Here is a 20,995-nt window from a genome sequence, read left to right as displayed (position 1 = left end):
TCACAAAGAAGCTAGCAATTACATATTTCTCGTTTGATTTTCAAACGACATTCTTGACTTACATTCGCACGATGTATTTATATCACGATTATTTTTCAGCAAAAAAAATTAACTTTACCCAGTAACCTATGTAACCACTTACCGTATTCCCACGTTCGACGATCGTGGAACTATTTGTTTGCACTGAATCGCATCGAATTATTTTAATACGTCGAATGTCACGACGGACACCGATGTTTGTCGTTAATCGTTTCGTTTAGCTTGCGTCGATCACCCGACGACCGACATTTCGAACTCACGACTCTGCCTTAAAACGTTTACTATAAATAAACCTTAATTCCTCCGAATACCGTTAATATCGTTCTACCCGAACAAACGAACACGGTCACACACGTGCCTTGTTTTCCTTCGTTTGAAAGTACCATCTGCGTTACTCTTGCTCGGGGTGGGGAAAAAGAAATGGTTAAAAATAAAAATAAAATATTTGTTTAGCGTTTGAAGCTAACTCGAGGATTTTTTTACATTCGGTGTCCGAAATCCGGCACAGAATTTTTCGTTGGCGAATCGTTCTCGAGGTCACGCATGTTCTAGCTTTTACGAACGGACGGAATTACATAAAAACGAATTAATACAGACGAAAGAAAATCAAGTGGTCCACGAAGGCCACCGTGGTGCGCTTATCCTATATCGCTGTATTCGACTGGCTCCGTTTCTTTTTTTCGTCGCGGAAATTCGTAAACGCACCTTTGCCCTTTAAACGGATGGGGGCAAGCTGGCATCTCGTAAAAGTCGAAATCATCTCTGGCTGGTGATTCACGATCGGGGAAGTGGTCTCGGGCGGTTGATTTTGTTCCGACTATATCTTTTAATTGGAGGTCCAGCTGGTGCTGCCTCCATTGCCATGCCGTGGGATAGAAGTAACAACAGCGAAAATTTACGATCGATGAGACAATCGGAATTTCTTTCACCGGAATCTTTTTCAAGATCGTGTTCTCGAACATCCCGATCAACTCGATTCAATTATTGTACATTTCTCGGACACCGGAGACTACTTAATACGATCGGGGGTATAGTATACTTTTTTTCGAATATTTTTACGATTCAACGAAACAAACAGGTCGAGAGATATTGGTAAATAGTATACGTAAGTCGATTGATAGGATACAGATGTAAGAGAGCTTATACGAAGTTTATTCGCATAAATATTCATAAGTTCCTAATCAATACCACGTGTTCTTCCCCCGAGACTAATAAATTCACCGGTTACGCGTTCGTTTAAAAGGCCCTGGCGCCAAAAGAATGTTGGTCCGGGCTCCCATTGAAACTCCAACTGCGTTGAACGAAATAGACCTGGGTTCGTTCCGATCGAGCACAATATTCCGAGTATTATCTATATTACCAACGATGATATAATTACCATTACTGTAACCATCGGAAATCGATTTTGTTTCTCAAAACGGAGAATCTTTAATTTACTAAAATGTTTACGTAGCCTAAAAATATCGTGTCTCATTTTCGCCAAAAAAAAAAAAAAAACGAACTAACTTTCCGAACAACCCAATATTTCGGAGTCTTCGTTGCGCGAAGAGAAACGAGCGAACGTGCGTCCCGGCCCGATACGCAATTCCCAATTCCCCGATTCTGTACCGCGGAGCCCAAAATATTTACTATCCCCGACCTATCTGCTCAGTTTGCCGACCCCTGACCCAGAGCCAGAGACCCAACTTTATCCAACGAGGTAGTCCGGGCGGATAGTTCTGGATCTCTCTCCCGTTGGTCCGGCGGGTCCTCGCGGGCTCCCCGATACGCGGGCGAACCAGTCGCGTTTGCCAAAACGTCATCGCCACGAGTACCCCGAGCCGCATTTAGACCGGGTTCACAAGCCAGCCTTCCTCGTTTCCCCACCCCCGGGACCCGTCAGCCCCCCACCGTTCGGTGTGTGTCTGGTTGCGCGGTGGTTTCGTGCGATAGGAGCGCGTCCCGCGGGGCTGGGCTGGCGGATTCGGCGGCAGTTTCCAAATCGCGCGCGCGGTCCCGCGTATCGCGAAAGAGGGACGCACCTGCATGCCGCTGCTCGGCGCGCAGCTGCGACCTTCGACGCCCTTGTGCCGGCGGACGTGCAGCGCGACGCCCGTCCTCGTCATTTTTACGCCGGACGCACGCACGATCGCGCGCGCGGACCACACCGTCTGAGATCGGATTCACTTGGGTCGCGTCGTGTACCGTTTGCGACACGCAAATCGCGCTTCGTTTTCGCTGGTACAACCGAATCGTCGCCGCGTCGCCGGGTCCGTGTCGTGTCGTGTCGTGTCGTGCCGCGTCGCCTTGTCCTCGTCGTCGTCGTCGTCGTCGTCGTTGTCGTTGGTTTGCGTCGTGGTCGATCTCTCCCGCGGAAAAGTGTGCTACCGTCCGTGGACACCGTCCGTGCTTACCCCGGAGGGCACGGCCTCCGCCACGACGCCTGTGTACCCCGTGAATCGCTCCCCGCTCGTATCGGCCCTCTGGAAGGGGCGGCAGCGAAAGGATTGCACGGCGGAAAGACGGTGAGTGCCGCGCGACTTGCACGCGTTCGCTTGCGCGTTTGTTTACCCCCCTCCCCCGTTCTACCACCGGGGACATTCGAGGTGTGCTACCGCGGACCGTACCTGCGCGATGGATCTTTAAATCCGTGGAACGTGTACCCGCTCACGATCAACCGTTTCTTCTTCGTGGATTTCACGCGAGAAAATTCCTTCTCGGACACAGTTTTCTTTGAGAACATTTCTCATTGGGAAGAATTGCTTTTTATTTTGTTTCCGGTAGACTTTTCTTTGAGAAAATTTCTTATTGGGAAGAATTGCTTTTTATTTTGTTTCTGGTAGACTTTTCTTTGAGAAAATTTCCCATTGGGATGAATTGCTTTTTATTTTGTTTCTGGTAGACTTTTCTTTGAGAAAATTTCCCATTGGGATGAATTGCTTTTTATTTTGTTTCTGGTAGACTTTTCTTTGAGAACATTTCTCGGTAGGAAGAACTGCTTTCTATTTTGATTTCGATAGACTTTTCTTTGAGAAAATTTCTCTTTTGGAAAAGTCTCTTTTCATTTTCTTTTTTGTACACTTTTCTTTAAGAAAATTACTTTCCTTTTGGGAAAAATTTCTTTTCTTTTTGTACACTTTTCTTTAAGAAAATTAATTTCCTTTTGAGAAAAATTTCTTTTCTTTTTTTTTTGTATACTTTTTGTTGAGAAAATTAGTTTCCCTTTGGGAAAAATTTCTTTTCTTTTTGTACACTTTTCTGTAAAAAAATTATTTTCCTTTTGGGAAAAATTTCTTTTCTTTTGTATACTTTTCGTTAAGAAAATTACTTTCCTTTTGGGAAAAATTTCTTTTCCTTTTGTACACTTTTCTTTAAGAAAATTACTCTCCTGTAGGGAAAATTTCTTTGCATTATTTTTAGAGAATTTTTTTTGAAAAGATTTCTTTCCTTTAGGAAAAGTTTCGCTTCTTTTTTTCTTGGCACACTTTTCTTCGAGTCGAGCGTTCGTTCTTGGACGTGTTTTCGGAGCGATTTTTAAATCGCTCGGATCTCGAGAATAGAATACACTGGAATTTTGTGTCCGTGCTTATTTCGAACGTCAAATTTTGCCTCAAGAGCGATGATGTATTACCGATTCAAACACGGATTTTGAATTTGGTTCTTTCGACGTTTTTCTCCCTCTTTTTTTTTTGTTCCTTTTTCGAATACATATCTGTGTGATAAACGACATTGCTTGGTACTCACAGTTACACTTTCGGTTATTTATTTTCTTCTCAGTAGGAAATATCGAGTCTGTGTGTTTTGATGATCCACGGTTGTCTGATTCGACGTGGATGGATCGTTGCTAGTATTAGTAACACGGTCAGAGACATCGAGACAGTCGTTGGAACGTACGAGATTGTTAAATTAATTTTTTCTTTATTTCGACAAGGCGAGCGAGTAACAATGAAAATTGTTTCATTTTCATATGTAGGTTAGCCGATGGTTGTTAAGCGTTCGTTGCGTTTAATTACTGCGGTGTTACGTGTCGCACAATTTAGGCAAGATTTTTAGGAATTTTAACAGGTTCACCGTTTTATTTACCTCCGTTTGTATGTATACAAATTCGTTTCATCGAGTCACAGATGCGAATCAAAAACAGTGTTGTGGTAGCGAAACTATAAATAACAACATAAGAAACGTGTGCACGATCGAATTGAAGTATACTTCTGCGTGTTCTATTACTCTTTCGTTACGTAATAATCATCCTCGTGTGTGTAATCGGTGAGTTTTGCTTAGGCGAGATTAAACCTTCGTTACAATCCGAAACGGGACTACGACGAAAATTTCGGCCGTGAATCGGTGTTTTTCAAAAAGGACGAATCACGCGTTACTGGTGTTTACAGTGAACTCGTTGTATCTTGCAACGCGACAATGTAAACTAATTGCATTTTTGTCCTTCACGTCGCGTGATTTCTGTTAAAATTAACAATGTTCGCTTCGCGGAGCCGCGAAACAGCCGACGAATCCAATTGGTAGTGAAACCGACAACTTTCGATAACTTGTCTAATCGCTCGGGCCATTTGGACTCAGATTTGTCGTTTTTTCATCGCGAAACTTGCTCACGATTCTCCTTCTCAATTCTTCGAGAAATAAAAAGAAAAAAAGAAAATATACTTCTTCCCGATATCGCTGCGAAAATTGGTCGTTCGGTAATCGATGTTTTATTTTGAAAAATTCGGTGAAATTCTCGAACTTCGTCGCCACCGAACGTGAAACGCGTGTAGGTGTTTGCTCGCGGAACGTTCGATGTTAGTTGCTTTCTTTCGTAACATTGAATTATCGTTGTATCGTGTCGCGCGATTTATGTTTTGCCGTATCTCTCTTGGTAATTCGTTACACCATTTTTCGTACAATCTCGTAGGTGTGAGTCGTTAGGATTTGCTCTACTTATACGTACTTACGTGTGGTTGATCCACTTGCGAATACGATCAAAAGACCTGTGCTAATAGATTGCTCCAGATTCGTATCGTGTTACAGGCACTCGCATAGTGTTAACGTTTTGACACGGGAACTTTCCAAATGTATCGAACAAATTAATGCATCTGACGGCAAGGAACGTCACGTGGCGTTCATGTCCCGCTCAACTTCGGGCCTCTTATCATCCCCGATACAGTTTGTTCCGTATTGATTGCCGTGACGTCAGCTGGCAATATATATATATATATATATATATATACACACATACACAATACCTTACGATTTCGTATTCCAGTACTCTCAATCGACTCCGTTAATTAATATTCAAAGAGGTTCCGTACGTAACGCGCTCAGAATGGTTATCGATCGAGTCTTCAATATTCGTACTTAAAGATTCGTAATTTATCGTTAATTATTGCCCGCGATTTACGCACCGTATTTTTTTTTTTCTCTCTTCTTCTTTAATTACAAATTCGCTGTCGCGGTGAAATTATTTATTCGTTGGGCGTACGATCCGCGATTCGTAATTACCGAGTAAATATTTAACAATCTCGCGCGTCAATTTCCGCGCAAAATTTAGAATTGTTTCAACGGATTTCAATTTCGATACGCGAGTCCGAGCAGTTGCGAACGTATGATATTAGAGCCTTAGAATGTTACGTAAAATGTTAGTTAACATTGTTTGTAAATGTATTGGATAAAAGTTCAGAAAATACAGCGTCGATGTTTATGGAAATTGTGCGATCCGAGAGATTGCGATTGAATGCGTGGCGAATGATGTGAAACTCGTAATAAGTAATTAATCGATGTTTGCGCACATTATTGCAAACATGTACACATGTGTGTGTATATATATATATATATACGAAAAGATGATAAACAATCTATTATATTATATAACATCTATCGAATTATACGTTATTGATTATTAATCGTCGTTGGTTTATTGTAATAAGGTTAGCAAGGTGATAGCGTTGAGATTATTGGATCGAGATACCAATGGAATGTAATCTATACAAAATTGCACAACACGCAGCAACAGGTAAACGCGTTTAAATTCCAAAACGTAGAGAAGCGTACCGACGCGAGCGATCTGTTTTCAATGTAAGCGGAAATGTTGGAATAAATCGCTGCACTCGTACAGTGTGTCGATCCTCCCTCTCATCGATCTATCGACTGGTAATTAAAGTGTATTCGTTGTTCTCCCGCGGTATTGTACCATGTACTGACCGCGTGGCGTACCATACTCGTGTATATGTGCACTTCGATCGTTTAAATAACAGAAGATAGCATTGTTACCGCTATTCTTGGCCGTTCCGATTAGCCATCGGGATTTTCCTCGCGAGATTGCCGCGTTTGTTGCAGATGTTCACGCGCGTTGTTGATAGATCGATTATTGATATAAATATGTAATCTTTTCAGTTTCGTGTTTATAAATCCGATACTCTTGTTTGGTATTGTGTATAATTGAGAGTACACAAGATCACGTGGAAACGTTCTCGTGGAAAATTTAGCGTCTTTATTCTTTTCGTGGTACATTATACATACGCGAAGTTCAACACACAGCGATCCGAACAAAATTTACAACGAAATTTAACTCGACCAGATTTTACGATACAAGGAATACATCGTTTTTTTTTTTTGTTATCGTACCGTGCAATTCCGTATACGTTAGTTGCTGGTTTTTAAAATTAATCGAAGAGTGTTTTTTATTATTTCGTTCGCTAAGATCATTCAACGTTCAAAATTTGAAAGTTAAAAGACCGGGTTAGATGCACAGAGGAAAGACGAACAATTTTTTATCCGTTTTATACAACTTTTGTGTTTCACGAATGAATATAATCTTTATGGAATATTTTATCGCGTACAAATACAAAAATATAACTCCAATGGAATAATACGTTTACTTCATTCTTCGTATTTTATTCGAGTAGAATTGTGTCCGTTTCTGGTTAAATGTATCTATGTATTATCAGAGATGTATAATAAAATACATAGTACGCATTACTATGTCGGAGACACTTAGCTCGTAGCTGATGAAAACACGTATTTAGTATGTCATCACTCGCGAGTGTGTTATCTCGATACACCGTAAATAGTATTTCTTTCGTTTAATTCCTTTTACGTTATTAAAACGGTTGAAAATGTCGTTTCGTACGTGCTGTCAGCAACGTACGAAAAGATCACAGATAGTAAATTTTAATTCTACCGGTTGAAAGTATCACTACGTCGTACCATTATCATGCTCTGGACGCGTGATAGATCCACGTTACCCGGCTAATCGTAGTACATACTTACATACGGTCTTTGGTGGCGTTTGGTAATACCAATCAATCATCCTCTTAATCGTATTCAGTAGATCATTGCTGGTAGAGTTAATTTAATTCCGTTCGGTTGCGAAATGTCAATAGAACATACACAGAAAGTAAACAGTAGTAAATAGGCGAGATGTAATTGTACATTTTTCGAATAGATTTATTTCGATTTCAATAACTTTGTTACTTTGTAATCTTCTCCGAGTGCGGAATAAAAGATAACGAACGAACCAACGTGCAGCGATTTATTGAATCTTTGTTCGTTCGTTGTGGAATATTTCATTTTACAAATCAAATTCTAACTTCAATACAGTTTATTCGATACATTCAAACGAGTAACGCGCGAGAAGTTGTTTATCTTCGATTCGTTATTCGAAACTTTTATCCAGAGAAACATTTTGCATTTCTCTGTTCGAAAGTAACGAAACACTTGCTTATCGTACGTGGAATTATTTCGAGCTTCCGGTTAAACGGGAAAACAATAATTTTACAAATGAACGTCGTTGAACGCTCGTACCTAGGTCCGCGGGACAGTTGGATTGTTGTGTATCAAGAGCGAAATCATTGTTGATACGATCGTTGGTACGAAGTGTTGGCCATTGGCCAGTGATACATTATAATTTCAACAAACGATGGTAATTAAAATGCAATTTATATCGACGGTGACGATAAATCTGTCGAAAGCGAGTTACTTCGACGAGTTCGTTAAAAATACGGTCTAATTTGGTATTCGGATTACTTTAAATAATTTTGGATCGGACTTGTTGTCTTGAAATAGCAACGAACGAATCAAAAGGGACATTTGCGTCACTGGTGGTACATCTGCGTACTTTTATCCGATTATAAACAAGAAGACGTTGCACAGTCGAGATAAACCGAGTGAAAAATAAAAATAGTAGGAAAAAGGTATTTGTGGTTTTCGTAATGGTTGTAATCGGGTCTTCGATTGCGAAAGTACCACGATTTCGACGAGAGGAATTCATGGCAGACACTTTCCGACTCTGTGTGTACGAGAGAACTTATTTTCTTTTTTTCGGTTAACTATTGTACGTTTCTTCGTCGCGTTCCTCCATTGTTCGCAGATTCGATAACCCGGTGACCATCGTTATCCTCAAACTATTTTAAAAATGCAGTTGGATCAAGCTTATAACCGAGTTTCACGATAATATTGGTTAATACTGGTAAATAATTAATAACAGACCTTCGAACGGATGAAACGAAATATGATCGGCTGGTACTTTTCGCTTATCGTACTAAACAGAGACGATAAAATCACATTTGCCGATAATACCGTTTGATTCGAAAGCGTGACGTCGACATTTTAACGCGCTCGTTTTCCCGCATCAGAAATAAATTATAGTTAAGTTTACCTTAAAGGTTTCATCGCGCATTGATCTAAACGCGGCTCGTGCCGATAATGTTGGGGTTAACGAAGTTTTCTACAGAAGAATGGTCTTCCTTGATCTTAGGATCCCTCACATGTGTTTTACAAGATGGTCGAAAAAGTGTAATTGATGTTCAGCCGCGAATGAGCGGCTAATTTACTTCAACGTTGGTGTGCGCGGCCTGACCATTCATTAACTCTCTAACGAGAACCCAGTATGAAAAAGGTTACGATGCCGAAGTTACAAATTTTCTCGAACGTTTATTTGCGCGTGGGAACATTACCTTTCGCGTATTGTCTGAAATTTTAATTACGCGTTACCAGTTGGGAGTGAAACGAGAATAAAAAGAAATTTATTTAAACACAGAGAGGAATAAGAAACGCTCAAACTCGTGAGTTTCGGATGCAACGGTGCTTCTAATGCGCGTTAATTTATCGTTAGTACGCGAGGTGAAAATTAGAAAGAGAATGGTATTTTTTCGAGCGACCTTTGGAAAAAAGAAAATTGTTTCTCAAGGTGATCGAAATCGTCGATAATATTTTTCTTACGCATCGCCTTTTCACGCGTAGCAGACGAGATTCGTTTAATATATGCATCGTTGAAGAATTACCATTCTGATTAACCGAGTGAATCGATTTGATAATAGGTGAAATTACTCGGAACGATATCGATAACTGATTATTCATACATTGTTTCTGATTAGCGAAAAGTTGAAGAAAAATAACGTTACACTCGTTTCGGGTAATCGAAGCGTTCTAAATTCGGTTCAATATGAAATCTCGAGCTGTATTACATAAGTTATAGAATTTCACGTTTCTTTTTTTTGAAATTGAATACATTTATTGGCCGTAAAAGGAGAAAATTATTATATATATTACGTCGATATTAATTTCACGTTCTGTTGATTCGAATTCTTAGAGAGAGAGAGAGAGAGAGAGAGAGAGAGAGAGAGAGAGAGAGAGTAGAAAGATTCATTGTTAGGTATCTCGGGGCGAGGCGTATCGCTGCACATGACAAACATTCGAGTTCAGATTGTATTGAGCATTATCGAATTATATTCGAAGACCCCAGTTTCGTGTTTACGTGTTCGTACGCGCGAATCTGTCAATATTGAAATCTCCGTTACACTCTTACATAACCATACCGTTAATATTGATCCACCGAATTTTTCTCCGGCATAGTCAGATCGCAGATACCACCAATGTTTACCAAACGCATATTTACTTTAATATCCTCGATCGAAGCGACAGTTATCGGGAAGCAGAAAAATACTCGTGCAAATGCAATAATATGCAATAATAAATTGATGAAAAAACGTACGGTGGTAGTGAACGCGATTATTTTAATTTAGCGACGCTACGCTGACATCATTCTATCGTTTCCAGACTGCGATAAAGATTACAAACTTACTGTTTATTATGTTAAAACAATACACGAAAACGTCCGAGTAATCCTACGCGGTTGATTTACGAATTCAATTAATCGTCGAAACTCGAAAGGTATCGGTGCCCGTTTATTTACGACACCAATTGTTTCAAATGTTGGATACATACCCGCGTGCAGAGTAATTGAATTGTTTGTCGTTCTAAAATTGGCAAATGTTATCGAAAACTATCACGAGGAAAAGTCGAGCGGTTGAATTAACAGAAACGGTTCCGAGTGGATGAAAACAAACGAAAGAAAAGTCCAGAAACGGTACAACTACCAATTCGGAAGAGTTATGACGGACGTAAATAAAATCGGCTCCGATGTTAGGAGTGGTTTCTCCCTTAACGGTCGACGAGTAGCAACAACGATATACGGTTTGCTACGTTCTTAGCTCGATCCTAGCTTCCCCCGGTTGAACGCCATACCCGGTTTCCAGGTCCTAAACTATTTCCTTCGACACTCGGTGCATACATCGAGCGCCCGAAGGGATTCGAATTCACTCGGGCAACAACCCGGCCGAGCGTAGTCTTTTAAACACGAGGAGCATCTCGGATAACCAATTAAATTCGCATAGGAGTCTCGTTGCCGGTTCGCACCACCGTCGCGCGAAATAGTTGTACCGCGTTACCTCGCATCTCCGCGACTCACTGTTAGTAACTTAATAGCGTAAATGACACAGCCCCGAGTTTACGTTCGCGTAGATGCAGCCTATTTTCATCGAGCCGTGTAGCCGACCGGTGTCCGATTCCCCCGCCTAGTTTCCTCTCGCCTAGCCATCGGCGAGAGTTCAGGATAGCAGTAATGTGATATCGCAGGACGCCCGTAATCAAGAATAAAATTTGCCCGTATCCCTCCCGGCCGGGCACGACCCGGGTACCAGGTGTGTTGTAAGGTCGCCGCCGGGATCCTTCTTAGCGTCTTCAGGTTGTCGACACGTAAAAAGGAGCCAGCGCACACAGTCTTTGATCTTGGCGGTCGAGTCGTCGCGGTGGGGCCCCCGCAACGACCTCTGATCCCCTTCTGCGTGAGTTCGCGTTCCCTGTTCGCTCGACGCGTCGTGGATGGTAACGCGCGAACGACGACCTCGATTCGGCGGCGTCACGTCGTATCAATTGATCGCGTCAGTCTTTCGTCGACCTTTAAATCCCGATTACACGGACGCGTCAGGTAGGATTCTGCGCGAGGGAGTAGGGGAGAGGTACGGGAAGCGGGACGCAATTTGTCCGGGTCGCCAGTCAATCGACTTCTTCGGTCCTCTTTCGCGCGAGCCGGGAGAGAAGTTGCCCGGGCCCTCGATTAGTTTAACCTCGCGGCGAAGCTACGGAGCTGGCGCGTCGAGATTGCCCTTGGATGGAATTCAAATTCAGCGTACAGACATTTTTCTCAAAGGTTGTTACACGCTCGGTAAGAGACACATCCTGAGTATTTTTTTGTTTGTTTGGTTTTTTTTTTTGGGCGGGAGGGACATCTGGAGAGTTTTGAAGGTATACTTGGACAGGATGCTCTTGAATGGAATTGAAATTCAGCAATAAGGAAGTTTCGTTAAATGTTAATTACACGGTTAGTGAGAACCACACCTTGAGTATTTTTTTTTTTTTTTTGGAGGCATTCGGAGAGTTTTAAAGGTATACTCGGAGAGGATACCCTTGAATGGAATTGAAATTCAATGATAAGGAAGTTTCGTTAAATGTTAATTACACGATTAGTGAAAGGTACATCCTGAGTATTTTTTTGGGCGGGAGGGACATCCGGAGAGTTTTGAAGGTATACTATAAAGGATACCCTTGAATGGAATTGAAATTTAGCGATCAGGAAGTTTCGATAACTGTTAATTACACGATTAGTGAAAGGCACACCTTGAGTATTTTTTTTTGGAGGCATCCAGAGAGATTTGAAGGTATACTCGGAGAAGATGCTCTTGAATGAAATTGAAATTCAGCGATCAGAAAGTTTCGTTAAATGTTAATTACACGGTTAGCAAGAGACACTTCCTGAGTATTTTTTTGCAGGCATACGAGGAGACTTCAAACGGGAACCTCGAGTGGTTTGATCTTCGAACGAAGTTTAGGTTTATCTGGAGAGGATGATTTTGGATGGAATTCGAATTCAACGATCAGGAATTTTTATCGAAGGTTATTACACGGTTAGTAAGAGGCACTTCCTGGGTACCTTTTCGCGAGCATCCAGAGAGATTTGAAACGTGGCCCTTGACTAATTTCATCTTCGAGCAAAGTTTTAAAGATATACTCGAAGAGAACACTCTTGGGTGAAATTGAAAGTTAACGATAAGGAATTTTTGGGAATGGTTATTACACGGTTAGCAAGAGAAACTTCCTGGTTATTTTTTTGTAGGCATACCGAGAGATTTCAAACGACGTCTTTAACTAGTTTAATTTTTGAGCGAAGTTTTAAAGACATACTCAAAGAGAACACTCTTGTGTGCAATTGAAATTTAGCGATACGGTATTTTTGCGAATGATTGTTACACGGTTAGCAAGAGAAACTTTCTGGGTATTTTTTGTAGGCATACGGAGAGATTTCAAACGGGGTCCTTGACTAGTTTAATCTTCGAGTAAAGTTTTAAAAGCATACTCAAAGGGAACACTCTCGGGTGGAATTGAAATTCAGCAATCAGGAATTTTTCTCAAGGGTTATTACACATTTAGTAAGAGGCACTTCCTGGGTACCTTTTCGCGAGCATCCGGAGAGATTTGAAACCGGGTCCTTGACTGGTTTAATCTTCGAGCAAAGTTTTAAAGATGTACTCCGGGAGAATGCTCTTGGTTGGAATTCAAATACAGTGATCCGGAATTTCTACAAAGATTATTACACGGTTAGTAAGAAACACTTTCTCCGTGATCTTTACGCGAATTGGGAGGGACGTTGACCGTGCTATCGATTAGTTTAACCACCCAGCGAAGTTTCGAAAATATACTTACGCTGTCCTTGGTTGGAACTAAAATTTAGCTATCGGGAAGTTTAAAAAATAGTTATTACTCTATTCTTAAGCTACATTTTGTTCTTTCTGTTACTCGTATAATATTCTCTCACGCTATAAAAACAAGAATTCAATCGTATATTTAAAAATATAGTCCACAGTTTGACGACAAGTGTTAGGTAAAAGGGAAACTAGATACTCGCGAGAATTGATCCGGAATGAAATAAAAAGTGAAAAACTGGATCGAACCCAAGTGAAAAGATCGTTCTTATATTTTTGAATCCAACAAGCAATAAATGCTTGCGGAAGCAGTGGGCAAGAGTAAAAGATATTTCAATTTATTACGATGTTTTCGACAAAAGGTGGCAAGATATACGATCGTGCTCAATATAATGCAAAGAAAAAAAGAAACACTTATTTTACTACTGGTCAGGAGTTCGTATCACAGAAACTACCGACTAATAGCATTACTATCGTGAATACGTAATTTACGGTCGAGAAGACGGATTTCTCTCACATGGTGAACATCAGTCAGGGACATTCTTTATAGCTCCTCGCAGCGTGTAGCGACAGATCGAGGGAATTGATTTCACGCTTTTAGTAGGATCGTGTGATTTCTCTCTTGTTGACACGGGCTATTGATTTTTCAAACTTGTCTCACCAAGCATCCGGATTCGCCTTTCGACCATTCATGGGATGTTCACGGTGTTTCGCAAACGGATAAGATCGAAGGATGGTCGGATTGGCTCTCCAGCGACAAATTTCGTCTCGTCGCGTGGAATCTTGTAAAAATTGATAACCTGAAAATGATACGCGACAGTGCTCGGTGTCTGAGCCCAGTTCGCGCGAAAAAACCGAGGGGGAATTTAATTCCAAAAGATAATCTCGTCTCGTTACGGTCTAACGTCTTCGTCGTTAAAGCTCGCCTCTCGACGAAAAATTCGTTACCCTGAAGCGATTAAGTAGAGTCAAAACGGTCCCTGCTGTTTTATCCGTGCGTCATATGACGCTCGGTTATAGCAATCTTCCGTAATGATCCGTAGGGGAGACCGAGCACGAAAGTACGAAATTTTAGTATTTACTTTTCCCCGACTGGATCCTTTTTCGTCGTAGATAACTCAATGCAACGAACAAAGTGGACAAGTTTTTGCGCAAATATACCGATTAAACTACCTACCATTGGCTCAAGTGAATCAATTTTTCCTAAAAAGATTTTCAACCCGAAAACTGTGGTCACTTTTGGCCCTCTTAACAGAGCAAATTATAACCATTCAATGGGGTAGATCGTAGCAAGAAATCCATCTACAGCGAATACGTGAATACATCTATTACACACGATAGAAAATCGATTCAATTTAAATAAACTTTGCTACACTTTTCAAATTTCCTTCCACGTGTTTATATTGTAACCTCTAACAAGAGATCAATCGTACCGAACAGTTATCCAACAATACGACGTATCGAATTATCTCCGTTTATCATTTAAAACACTTACCAATTGACTTAAAACTTCTTCAATTTGATCAGTGATCGTATTAACTCGTCCAGGTCTGTGTAGATCCCGTCATATTAGTTACTTGACGAAGTGTATCATTCAGTCGTAATTTTGGTAAGTTTTCTTTTCCGAAAAAAAGCTTCACCGGTCCGTATTAGCATGCTTCGGTGCTTGGTTGCTACGCACTACTCGGTTCCAAGTATAATCCAATTCTCCGTCAGCTGTGTCTGCCATCTCCTTTTATTCCATGGATACGGATTACGTCAACGAAGGTCACCTTGAACCAGAGGGTTGCGTTGGATCGAACGTGTGCCGGGTGGATTGTAGTTGTTGAAAGTCACCCCGAGGCGCAAGCTCCTCCCACGAGTCGAGCCTCCATGTAGTGGTTTTACGCAGTTTCCTGTTCGTGGTCTGGAAAGGTCATCGCGTAGGGATCGTTCTCTTCTCTCCGGCGCAGCTTCGCCGTGGCAAAAAAGCGGGAAAGAATGGCTCCGGGGATTTCGTTTATCTGGCTTGGCTCTTTCGAGCACTGTCGTACGGTGTCCTCGATCGCATCTTATGGATTCGAGATTGTCGATGTAACATAATTCCCAGGGTCCCGGGAATAGATCACCGGCGCTCGTACGATCTCGATGGCGGAAGGTGGAAGAAAAAAAAAGTAAAAATTTTCTTTCGTATTTGAAGAATTTTCCAGCCAACGAAATTATCAGCTCCGGGTACGCAAACGCTGATTACTTTATCCGCGAAGACTCCCTGTATCTACTAGTACGTATGGTACTGAGTCATTTTAAGGGCTATATATAGAACGTACGAGGTAGACGGATCAAGCTGTTTAGCGCTTCGCATCCGTGGAAGATGTACCGTGCACGTGGAAGAACTAACGAACGATTTCTCCACGAGGATATCTTTCTATCGTAGGAAATTTACGAACTTTGATCAAATTACGGAAAGTGTTCTCGCTGCACTTTTTTATTATATATTAATTTATATTGTATCGGGTTGTTCGAAATAATGGAGAATATATAATTTGATAAAATGTTTATACACTCTAAAAAAATCGTGTTTCGTTTTCACCAAAAAAAAAAACGAAATGACTTTCCGAACAACCCGATATATTACCCGAAATAATCTGTTCGGAACTTCTTTATTGCTCAGGGCCAACTTCACGGTACTTGAACCCAATGATTAGGTAGAACATTGTTTCTAAACTTAATTTTTATTATTTTGTAATTTAAATTATTTCATTCATGATTAAACGAGTTGTACAATCAACGGTACACATAACACAGAAACTGTGTCTTCGAACAATCACTTCTTAAAGAAACTTAAGATAAATATACGTTAATAACGGAATAAATGAAATAAGTTGGACGAAATAATTCCTTTTCACTAAAAGTTTATTTCGAACCACTGTTTAAACTACTACAACTGCGACCACCATCATCGACCGAATAAAGTTCGGTTTGTTTAAAAAAAATCGAATCGTTAAAGAAACATGAGACAAATATACGTTAATAACGGAATAAATGAAATAACTTGGACGAAATAATTCCTTTTGACTAAAAGTTTATTTCGAACCACTGTTTAAACTTCTACAACTGCGATCACCATCATCGACCGAATAAAGTTCGGTTTGTTTAAAAAAGATCGAACCGTTCGAATAAGTCGAGCAAAACTGGAGGGAAATCGAACGATTCGAATCGATCGAAGCGAAGAAAACACGCAGTGCGAATTTCGAAAGTTCTATTGAAACCATTTGCTTTATTCTGACCGGAGAAAAAGTCCTGGAGCTCGAGAAACTAGACCGATAGCTGATCAGTTTAACCGATCGCGTAGGCGTTAACGTAAACATCGATATCTCGTCTCTTAGGATGAACCATAGTTTCCCTGTACTCGTGGTAACGATGTTGCTTCTCGAAGTATCACGTCGTTCCCTGACCGCTCACCGACAAATGGATCCACGTAGACGCGAGTCCACCGACTCGTAGGAGCAACAGTAATTACGCAAAGAGCTTTTAATTACTCGTATGCTCATTCGGAGGTCGTATTTAATTAGCTCTCCGGTGCACGGAGCACAGGAGGTAGAAACAAGTATCGTCGACGATACGATACACCGGCGATCATCTTATTTACAACTCGTGCGTGTGTTTCATTTTAACACTAGGTTTACGGATATCTCTTGCGTTAAATTGGCGCGTATCGAGAAGAAATAGGTACACCGTGTAGAGAATTATAAAATTGCAAAGCTTCGAAGAAAATGAATTTCGATACATATTTCTCGCGTTAAATTGGCGCGTATCGAGAAGAAATAGGTACACCGTGTAGAGGATTATAAAATTGGAAAGCTTCAGAAGAAAATGAATTTCGATAAATATTTCTTGCGTTAAATTGGCGCGTATCGAGAAGAAATAGGTACACCGTGTAGAGAATTATAAAATTGGAAAGCTTCGAAGAAAATGAATTTCGATACATATTTCTTGCGTTAAATTGGCGCGTATCGAGAAGAAATAGGTACACCGTGTAGAGAATTATAAAATTGGAAAGCTTCGAAGAAAATGAATTTCGATACGTATTTGTCTCGTTATATGGATAAAACTCGGTGCAAGTGACCGAAGAAAAATGTAAACGGTATTCGTAATTTTCCTCATCGATGGAAATCCGTCAAAATGACTTGTCTCGTAAACCTAGCGTTAATGGCGTTTCGTTCATTTCGTTTCCCTTTATTCCCTTCCGGTTGATCGCTTACGGGATTTTTCTCGCCCCTCGTGCGAACTCTCGCGTTATGACGCGCTGATGTTCGCAGCAACCTGACGATCGACCTTTCGCTGCCTCTAGAAATAGATGTCGGAGAGAGAGCCAGGAAGGTGGTAGAAAGAACTTTGACTGTGGTCAGTTCAAGCGCGTTTCGACAAAGGTTGAAGAATCGACGAATTAGCGCGATTAGAACGTGGAGTTTCACTCGCGGGCTCGAGCGGTACGCTTGGTTTCGAGGTAAACGAAAATTGGAATTTCTTTTTTTTTTTGAGATTCTCTTCGCGAAAAAATAACATCTCGAAAAGACGGCGGTGAATATCGCAAAATGGCCGACTTTATCGATATTCGTTCGTTCGCGACTTCTTGATCGCGGTAGGACGAAACAGTAAACAGAAAAAAATAAAAGAACGTGTAATGCACCGGTTGCATAATGCAAAAGTCGTTTTACAACCTGACCCTGACTACGTGTCGAAACGTCATTATTCGTGTTGGTGATGTAATATTTTAGAAACCGATAGACCGATTGATTTTTAATTTGACGCGCGTACGAAGTATCTTTGGCATCGGCATCGAATTCGGCGCCATTTTTTTCTCGTTCAAAAGTTCCAAAATTTCTTGAGAATTCCTTCTCTTGGATACTCTGATTTTTGTGTTCGGTCTCAATAAGAGACTTTTTGACTTTTGTGTTCGGAATGACCGAAATAAATGTTATCGCGACGAACGTGGACGTAATCGAGAAAATTAATTATTCACGGTTAAAAAGAAATTTTTAAAGCTCGGAAACGCGCGAACGAATATTCAAAGTTTGAAATCGATGGCTCTGGTACCTTTTCAAAAAGAAACATAATTTCTGAAGATTCGAACTGGTTGGAACCTTAATGTTTTTCGAGAAACTCGTAAGATTATTCGAATCGTACTTTATTCAAGATCTTGTACTCCTTTATTAGGTCGCTGCGGAGATTCTTTGCTACTTTTAATCTCATAGAAGTAAACATTTACACTGTGTACACATGTTAGAGACTTTACATTGCACACGTACAAAGTGCATGCATATTATTAAACAGAGAACTTCTCGGAGACCGAGTTTCTGTAATGATCTCAAAGTACACACCAATTTTGCGCGCAACTGGGTCTTAATTGACTGTTTGGTAGGACTGGGTAATTAAGATTTAGTATTTCCCAGCGAAATCGCGCGAAAGATAATGCGGTGAATTAAGAGCAAGGAATGTTTCCAAACGCGTGTAACAATGTTGAAAGCAGAAATAATTTCAGAGATACTTGTGATTCGTTGAGAGACGTACCTTGCACAACATAACGTTGTACGTTACAATTTACGCACAAATCTCAAACCTCGCGCTCTTGATTCGTATCCTTTCCAAAGTTTTTACAATTTCCAATAAGAATCTATCGGTAAATTTACCATAAAAGAGACTCTCGTGCGGGAGAGAAACGTTGAAAAAATTCCCAGGACCGATCCAAAGTCCCTTTACATCGTGATCGTTGTCCCGTCGCATCGAGAATTATCCGAGAAATCGGTAACCGTGGAAAACTTGAACAGCCGTCCCGGCAATTAGTTTTATTTTGTCTCCGTAAGAGAAATTGCCCCTACTTTCAGTTCATCGAACCAAGTGGCTCCTCGGCGACAGTGCAATTTGTGGTTGTTTCGTTTATGGTTTTGCGGTGAATAGTGCAGTTAAGGGTACCGCCGCGAAGAATTCGTTGAGAATAACGCGTAAATTCGAAGTAAACGCGTTTCGAGCGCCCGTGGTGCACCTCTCGGTACATCGACGGACGCGTACGAGATCGTTCGTTTCCGTTCACCATCGATTTGTTCTCCACGATGGAGATCTCGGCGACCCGACGCACCACGAACGAGAAAAATCACGGTGACGCGGGTTACGAGTTACAGATATTTTACGTCGTTCGTCGTGAATCCTCACCCCCGTGATCAATTATACCGACGGTATACGGAGGATCGGTAATTAATCGTGCCATCCAGTTGCGCCAATTAAGCGAAACGCTCGGTGTGTTTCACTTAAGTTTTCCTCGCGGCGGTTCGGCCACGGACGTGTTAATTTTTCGTTATTTATGGCAGCCGGCGAATCTCATAAGTAAGACCAATTACAAGGGCGCGGTAGGTTTCCCCTCCCCCGTACGAGGACGATCGTGGAGGGTTGAGGAGCCGGCGGTCTCGCGTGCTGCGCGGCCGAGGTTGCGTTTTGCACGCCCGTGCGCCGCGAGCCGACTCGCGTCGCGAGCGCGCGAGCGCGCCACCGCGCATGCGTACGGGGACGTTGCATACCAGTCGGTTGCGCTTTGCCTGTGGTTGCAGAGGCTGCTACGGCCAATGACTTCTGGTTACGGTCGCTCCTTCGACGCTCGCATGCGAAATTAACGGGCCTACCTTTGCTCGTCGAATTTTGGCCGCTGCTAGGGAACCGTCTTCGGTGTCCCCCTCCCCTCCCCCCACCCTCCAGCTTCCACGAAGCTCGCCGCAACGGGACTTCGGGTATTTAACGAAAAACAAGCGCGTGACCGTTTCCGTTTCCTTTATTTTCGCAACGGTGTCTCGTTCTACGAAGGGATTCTCGCGATTCGAAACTCGATCGGGAGAGAACAACCGAACGCGAATCGTTACGGGGATCGTTACTGTTCTCGCGGGGAATACCAACGGTAGGTGTCGCGTATTTCGCGACATGGAGATTATTCGATACGTCGATTCTGGTAATCTCAGCGTACGAGTTTAACGAGCTAGTTCTTGTATTTTTTTCGAGATCTTGAAAGTGAAAGTAAATTGTCTCGAGTGTTCGAAACGGTTGATACACAGGGTTCAACGGAGAGTAACGTTGAATTTTAGAGATTCTTCGTTGGGTGATCTGTCGGTGCAGGATGTTTAAATAATATTACGTTCAATGTGCGTCGAATCGAGCAATCTTCGAATGTTCCAAGTGCTCGATCGATTTTCATGTTCTTCGGTTTAGATTGTCTGCACTCCGTACTGCTCAGCGGTTCAGAAGTGTTATTCACCCTTAATGGTCTCCGTCAGACATTCACCTTGCATTGTTGCAAGTCTCGCCGGTGGCTACGGCCCTGACAACGAGGTATTCGTATACAGGGTGGGTCGCGCACTGTGACTGCTCGTATATCTCTGTTTTGACCGGGAACAGAAAAAGAGGAAGGATTCGAATAATTTCCCACCCGTGGAATCGTTTCTGGAATGGTGGAACGTTCGTGGGTGTTCGAGATCAACGTACACTTCCGTGAAAAATGTTTCTCGCGATGTACATTTCTCGATCACTTTTACTTCAATAGTTTTCTACGCATGATAGTCGGGAGAATCGATTTACATGTTAAAGAAGGTACACGTTCGAAAGAAAAGTGCATTCGGTAGCCGTAGCTGCGTCACCGTTGCATTTACGGTAAAATAAGGTCACGAACGTTACGAATGTCACAAGAGCGGACGATGGTTTTCAACTTCGATCTTTGCCGTTTTGTCTCGCTCTCTATGGAAAACGAAACGCTTCATTTCTTCTCAATTGTATCAAAACTTACATTCCATGTTACGAGGAACGCGCAAAAACTCTAACAATATCTTCGCCTAATAATGGTTATTTCGGAAGGTTCGTTGGAAAATGTTTCACGATATAACTAAAATTATCGCAACGTATTAGGTTGTCGGAAAGTCATTTCGTTTTTTTTTGGG

General features: G+C 41.7%; 1 protein-coding gene across 1 annotated transcript in view; it reads left to right on the top strand.

Annotated features, from left to right (window-relative positions):
- Positions 1-2,027: 2,027 nt before the first annotated feature.
- The window catches only part of Gbs-76a (Glycogen binding subunit 76A), a 96,074-nt gene continuing 77,106 nt past the window's right edge, over positions 2,028-20,995 (top strand). The window contains exon 1 of the mRNA XM_076315225.1: positions 2,028-2,543. The gene's annotated coding sequence lies outside the window, so the exon portion shown is untranslated. The remainder of the gene's footprint in view (positions 2,544-20,995) is intronic.

Source organism: Ptiloglossa arizonensis, chromosome 6, assembly GCF_051014685.1.
Source record: "Ptiloglossa arizonensis isolate GNS036 chromosome 6, iyPtiAriz1_principal, whole genome shotgun sequence".
Taxonomy (NCBI): Eukaryota; Metazoa; Arthropoda; class Insecta; order Hymenoptera; family Colletidae; genus Ptiloglossa; species Ptiloglossa arizonensis.
The sequence above is the reverse complement of the archived record's forward strand: the minus strand, read 5'-3'. Positions and strand labels throughout refer to the sequence as shown.